The 6,735-nt window shown below is 49.3% G+C and overlaps 1 pseudogene; it reads right to left on the bottom strand.

Moving 5' to 3' along the window:
- Positions 1-1,280: 1,280 nt before the first annotated feature.
- On the bottom strand, positions 1,281-2,232 carry LOC132476490 (serine/threonine-protein kinase pim-1-like; annotated as a pseudogene).
- Between the last annotated feature and the right edge of the window lie 4,503 nt (positions 2,233-6,735).

Here is a 6,735-nt window from a genome sequence, read left to right as displayed (position 1 = left end):
TGACCTCCAGGTTAGAATGTGCATCTTTCCAAGAAAACAAAAAACGAAAAACCCAAACCAAAACAAAACAAAAAACAGATAACATAATTTAAAGGCAAAATTAAAAAAGAATTAGATCAACTACAATCCTTTTGTACACTACCATGCCAACTGTACGCACATTTACAGTTTTTCTGTTGATTTGCATTGTTTGTGCATTTGTGTGTGTGTGTGTGTGAGGTCTTGGCTTAGAAACAGTTAAGTAAAAACCAAAAAGGAAGACCAGTTCACTTGGGAGCTTTACTAAAGGAGGTGGAAAAAGGGCAGGTGGCTCAGCATTTGGCCCTGTGGCCTCTTCCATGGCACCTTTCATATAAAGGATGGGGGGAAAGGACGGGGGAGAAAGAGAGGGAACCAAACCCAGGCAGATTTCTGGAGAAGCAGCAGGTAAAAGAGGCAAGTTCAAGTATTTCTCCCAGCACAGCCAGAGTCCCTACAGAAGGCACTCAGAAGAGTCGGAAGAGGTGACAGGGACTTAAAATGGTGCTAGTCCTATCTCACCCCAACCCAATTTCCCCCTACCCGACCCATCATGGCATTCAGCAGACTTTTTTAAATTTTATTTATTTATTTATTTTTGGCTGAGTTGGGTCTTTGTTGCTGCGCGCGGGCTTTCTCTAGTTGTGGCGAGCGGGGGCTACTCTTCGTTGCGGTGCACGGGTTTCTATTGTGGTGGCTCCTCTTGTTTTGGAGCATGCTCTAGGCACGTGGGCTTTAGTAGTTGCAGCACACAGGCTCAGTAGTTGTGGCTCGTGGGTTCTAGAGCGCAGGCTCAGTAGTTATGGTGCACAGGCTTAGCTGCTCCGCGGCATGTGGGATCTTCCCGGACCAGGGCTCGAACCCGTTTCCCCTGCATTGGCAGGCAGATTCTTAACCACTGCGCCACCAGGGAAGCCCTGAGCAGAACTCCTGAGGAAGGGAAGAGTTCCACGGCTGTATTCTGACCCATTCGCACCCCACCCCTCCACCCCTGGGATTTTGCAAAGTCCAGCAGTGCTGGACACTGATGAGAAGCAGAGCTTCTATGGGAGGAGTTGAGGCCTAGGACGGCTGGGGTGGAGTCTCCTCCTCTCTTTGGGAGGCGGCCTCCAGGGCCTGGGGTCTGGAATGAGTTGTAAATATTGTTCCTGTATCAAGCACTGTCCTACTTTGAGAGAAGTGTCACTGGTACTTGGGAAGCTGGAAACACACACTTCCCCTCCCTTAAGCATCTGACAGAGAGGGGAGAACCTGCCCAGAAGCTATCTGCTGGGCCCTGGCAACAGGCTGTGGAGATGGATCTCAGCAGTTTCCTGGGGCAGGAGGACATCTTGCATCCATGGATGGTTCTGGATTTCTTTGAAGGATGGCCGATCTGATGGTCTCAGGGCCAAACGCCATCTAATGAGATGTTGACACTCTGAAGAGACCCTCTGCCTGAAGAAAACTTGGCCCCTGATGGTCTCATCGTGCTCAAAGGGAATATTTCCACAGACCATATCGTACAGCAGGGCCCCCAGAGACCAGACGGCTGCTGACTTGCCATGGTAGCCATGGTAGCGGATCCACTCTGGAGGACTATACGCTCGGGTCCCATCCAAGTCCGTGTAGACGGTGTCCGCGAGCAGCGCCCCGACCTGAAGTCGATGAGTTTGAGCTCGCCGTGACTGAGGTCGATAAGGGTGTTCTCATCCTTGCCGTCGCGGTGAAGCACCCCGCAGCTGCGGCAGTGCTGCACGGCCTGCAGCACCTGCCAGAAGCAGCTGCGGGCCAGATCCGCCTGCAGGGCCCCCCTTTCCGTGATAAAGTCGAAGAGTTCTTGTGCTGGCTTGGCCTGTCCAGGATCAGGGCGAAACCGCTGGGCCTCTCGAACCAGCCCAGGAGCCTGATGACGCCGGGGAAGCCCGAGCTCACCTTCTTCAGCAGAACCGCTTCCGTGGGCACTCGGGTGCCATCAGGCAGCTCTCCCCAGCCTGCAATACGGTCCTTCTCCACGTGCTTGATGGCCACTGGCAAGTTGTCGGCAACACGGATGCCGGAGTAGACGGAGCCGAAGCCGCCGCTGCCCAGGAGCGGGCCCACCTGGCACTGTGACTCCAGGGGCTCCTTCTCCTTGCCGGGCGCCAGCTTGGTGGTGTGCAGGTCATTGCAGGGCGCGGCACGCAGGCGGTCAAGACAGTTGGTTTTGGACAAGAGCATCCCAACCTCCAGGATGTCGGCGTAGGGACGGAGTCTGGAGGAGCTGCAGCAGGAGCTGGGGCTGGGGTTGTGCCGCTGGCTGTGCCTACGGCTGGGGCTGAGGCTGTGCTGGGTCTTCGTTGCGGCAGGTGGGCTCCTTAGTTGCGGCACGTGAATTCCTAGTTGTGGCACGCGTGTGGGATCCAGCTCCCTGACCAGGGATTGAACCCAGGCCCCCTGCATTGGGAGCGTGGAGTCTTATCCACTGTGCCACTAGGGAAGTCCTCTTAATATTTTTCTTTGTGTAAAAAGAAAAGGCTCAGGATCAGAGGCTGTATCATTCTTGGAGTGAATGTCATGAAGATCATCAATCATCAGATCAATACATGCCCGGTCATTGGTGTCTGGAATCCTCTTTGTGTACTTACATGAGCACCACTTGGTATTTTAAAATGTTAATTCAGTGAGCCAAAATCATACTATCTATCTACCCATGCAACCATCCATTAGAGACATGGTATAATGCAGAGGAGAGAAGCACGGACTCTACAGCCAGACTGCTTCAGTTTGAAGTCTGGCTCGACCGTTATTAGCTCTGTGACCTGGAGGGGGTGATTACTTGTCTCGCATCTACGCTCTGGACTCAGGGATCTATTCTCTGAGTCATTCTTCTTTTCCCAAGAAACGCAGATCCTGTTTGCAGCTGAGTAGTTTTGCAGCCTGCTTCCTGCCTGCAGAAGTTTGAGGGTTCAAAGGCCTCTTTTCCTTTTGTACTGTCTCTGCTCATTTCAGTCCAGAGCTGGTTGTTTATGCCAATACATTGCTTTTAAAAATGTTGTGGGTCTCCTATGAATTCAGGAGTGGCTTAGCTGGGTGAAGTTGCAGACAAGTTGTTGGCCAGGGCTGGGGACCAATGAAGGCCTGACTGGGGCTGACAAACCTATTTCCAAGATGGTGCACTCACATGACTGGTTAGTGGGTTCTGGGTATTGGCAGGAGGCCTCAGTTCCCCGTCACGTGGGCATCTCCATAGAGTTCTCATGTGTCCTCACAGCACGGCAGCTGGCTTCCCCCAGACCAGGTGATCCAAGAGAGAGCAACGCAGAAGCTACAATGTCTCCTATGACCTTACCTGGGAATGTACACATTGTCATTTCCTCAATCTTCTATTGGTGACACAAGAACATAGATGAGGAGGTAAGGACCACCAGAGGCCATCTGGAGGTTGGTTACTAACAGGACTTTTTCAGAGCAAGTCTGAGACAAGTTTTTTAAAATTAAAATTAAAATTTTTTTGTAGCTGCACCATGGGGCATGTGGGATGTTAGTTCCACGACCAGGGATGGAACCCGCACCCCCTGCAGCGGAAGCGTGGAGTCTTGACCACTGGACCTCCAGGGAAGACCTGAGACAAGTTTTTTTTTAATGCCATTTGAGGCCTTGGGGTTTTCTTTAGGTTTGATCTCTGATTGACTAAACAAGCATTTATTTGGTCCCAACTGTGGGCCAGGCACCATGTGAGATGCTGAAGATATAAATACAAGCAAAAATCCACTGTACGTGTTTCAAGTAGGTGAGGTCAGTGTGGAACCATATGCATCTAAGAGAATATGATCGTATAATGTAGTAAATGCCATGATCAAGCTGTGCAGATGTGCTGTCAGAGTCAAGACAAAGGGCCGGTAGCCAGGCCTGGGGTGGGCAGGGTGGGAGTGCCCGTTTTAGTGGGGTCAAGAATGCTTTTCCTGGAGAAAATAATCAACACTGTCATCTGTTGGCATTTATTATGAGCCAGGCCTTAGCTGAGCACTTTAAAGGCCTCATCTCAAGTAACCCTCTTAATAACCCACATGAGGTGCCTACTGTTATTATTGAATCTATTTGCTTGTTTATGCCTGTCACCTCCTTTCCCACCTATCCCAGCTAGAACGCATGCTTCAGCTGGACAGTGGTTTTTGTCACGTTCTAAATCTCCAGCATCTAGAATAGTTCCTAGCACAGAGTTAGCCCTTAATACTTTTTAGTTGAATCACTGACTACCCATTTTACAAATGAAAAAACAAAGGCTTAGAGAGAAGTGACTTCCCCAAGATCACACAACCAGGAAGTGGCTGAGGCAGAATTCCAATCCATGCTCCTATCCATGGTAATAAACTCCCCCCCAAATACAGCCTGTGCCCTCAAGGAGTAGACAGCTTGGTGGGGAAGCCGGACAGAGAGGTACTAAGGCAGGTAACTGAGTTGCCGTGTGAATGCTATAAACAAGTGTTTTCAAGTTGCTTTAGGAGTGAAGAGGATGGGGTTGGAAACTGGCGGGCAGGTGAGGGTTATCTGGTACAGGCTGTGTGTGGGCAGCAGATGTGGGCTGTGGATTTCGGTCATGGTCCTTCCACGGGTGACGCTGAGCCTGTAAACCCCACCATGATGCTTCGATTTTATTCTCTGAGAGCCAGACAGGATTCAGAAATTCCAGGTTCAAGTCCCCCTTGAAGCTGAGTAGGATGGATCACTAACCTGCACAGTCTGTCTCGGCTTCTCTGCTTTTCCTCCAGCGCTCTCTTCTCTCCCCGCCCTGTTCTGAGGACCCACCACCTGGGCAGGCGGCTCCCCCACCCCCGTTCTCCCTCCTGTCTGATTCAGCCACGACCACAATAACTGCCAACGCAGAACTGAACGACGGTTGAGACTCAGAAGCATGAGATGAAGAATGAAAGGCACCAGAGACCCTGGGCTCACCCTGTTAACTCACAGGGCAGCGGCGGGAGGAAGACGTTATCATTAGCGATCTTTGCTTCAGCAATAGTTGCTTCTGTGAAGTGCTAGAGTCGAGTCAGGGCAAAAATAGGACCTTCTTTTGTGGTGTGGGCACATCTCAAGGCACCTGGGCTTTGGACTCTCCCAATCACTGGCTGTCTGTCTGGGAGGCAGGAATGGACCTTTTGTTCTTTCAAAGTTAAAATTTGAGAAATGGGATCAACCGGCTCTCATGAAATCCCTTAAAGTCTGATCTCAACAACAGTTTTAATTTAGAGTTTACTTTATCAGGGTCTGAGCAGTACTAACTGGTATCTGCTAGGGATGTCTTATGGGTCGAAAGAAAATGCTCTGTTTCTTTAAATATCTGAGTTCCCTCCTGAATGGTGAAGTCAAACATGCTCACTGTATGATTTCAGAAACACAGACGGGCATAACACAAAGGAAGTCAGCCTTTATCCCACCACCCGGACGTGATCAATAACGCCTTTGGTCCCTCCTCCCCGCTCCTCCTCATTTTTTTCAAGGCACATTCGCGTTAACTCTGCAGGGTGTAGACGTTAAAGCATAGCTTTAGGCCAAGCATTCTCAGCCTTTTCTGGGTTCTGGACTGCTCTGAAAGTCTGGTGAAGCCCCTGGACCCCTTCCCAACATCACGCTTTTTAAATGCATAAATACTGATAAAAACACAAGGGAAAACAATTATATTGAAATACAACTATCGAAATATTTTTTTTCGAAATATTTTAAAACACTCTGTGACATAGTAACGTATGTGCTTCTTTATTAGTTCATTTACTGACAATATCTAGTGGTGATTCTAAGAACTCCCGTAGGGCTTCCCTGGTGGCGCAATGGTTGACAGTCCGCCTGCCGATGCAGGGGACGCAGGTTCGTGCCCCGGTCCGGGAGGATCCCACATGCCGCGGAGTGGCTGGGCCCGTGAGCCGTGGCTGCTGAGCCTGCGCGTCCGGAGCCTGTGCTCCGCAACGGGAGAGGCTGCAACAGTGAGAGGCCCGCGTACCGTGAAAAAAAAAAAAAAAAAAAAAAGAACTCCTGTAACTTCAAAGTAGTGATGAGCCTAACTGCTATCTTGAGATGTCTGCTACCCCTGCAATAAGCAATATCTGTGATTCCTGTTGGCAGCACTCATGGGTATCGTTCATGCTGCTGTGGCTTGCTGTCTACATTCATAATTGAAGGAATGCTAAATTTTAGTTAGAAGGTAGTGAAAATAAATATAATCCCCCCCCACCCCCAACCAGGCTCACAACTCCATAAAATCTATCCTTAAGGCACAGGTTAAGAACTGCTCTGGTCTAGGCTTCCTGCGTTTGAATCCCAGCTCTGCCATTTACCAGCTGTGTGGCCCTGGGCAAGTTGCTCGCCTTCTCTGGGCTTCAGTTTCCCTATCTGTAAAATGGGCAGAGTAACAGTATCTGTCTCATAAGCTTATCATGCATACTGAAGGAGACACCCTATGTAATACACTTAGAAGAGCGTTACTTAAAGGCAAAAAGCTCAGAAAATTGAACTTTTAAAAACTCATTTGGTAGCTAAAGCTCACCTGATATTAACTCATTTGGTGGCAAAACTTGACCTGAATTGATGCAAGACTATTTGTGAGAACATTCATATACTTTTTTTTTGCTACAGAAATATCAATGTATTTCATGACAATGAGCTGTTCCAGATCCCCTACAAATAGATCCACCATGCAGTATATTACATTTCTAAATGGAAACTTTTTTTTTTTTTTGACCACACTGAGTGGCTTGCAGGATC

Source organism: Mesoplodon densirostris, chromosome 16 (assembly GCF_025265405.1).
Source record: "Mesoplodon densirostris isolate mMesDen1 chromosome 16, mMesDen1 primary haplotype, whole genome shotgun sequence".
NCBI classification, from domain to species: domain Eukaryota; kingdom Metazoa; phylum Chordata; class Mammalia; order Artiodactyla; family Ziphiidae; genus Mesoplodon; species Mesoplodon densirostris.
The sequence above is the reverse complement of the archived record's forward strand: the minus strand, read 5'-3'. Positions and strand labels throughout refer to the sequence as shown.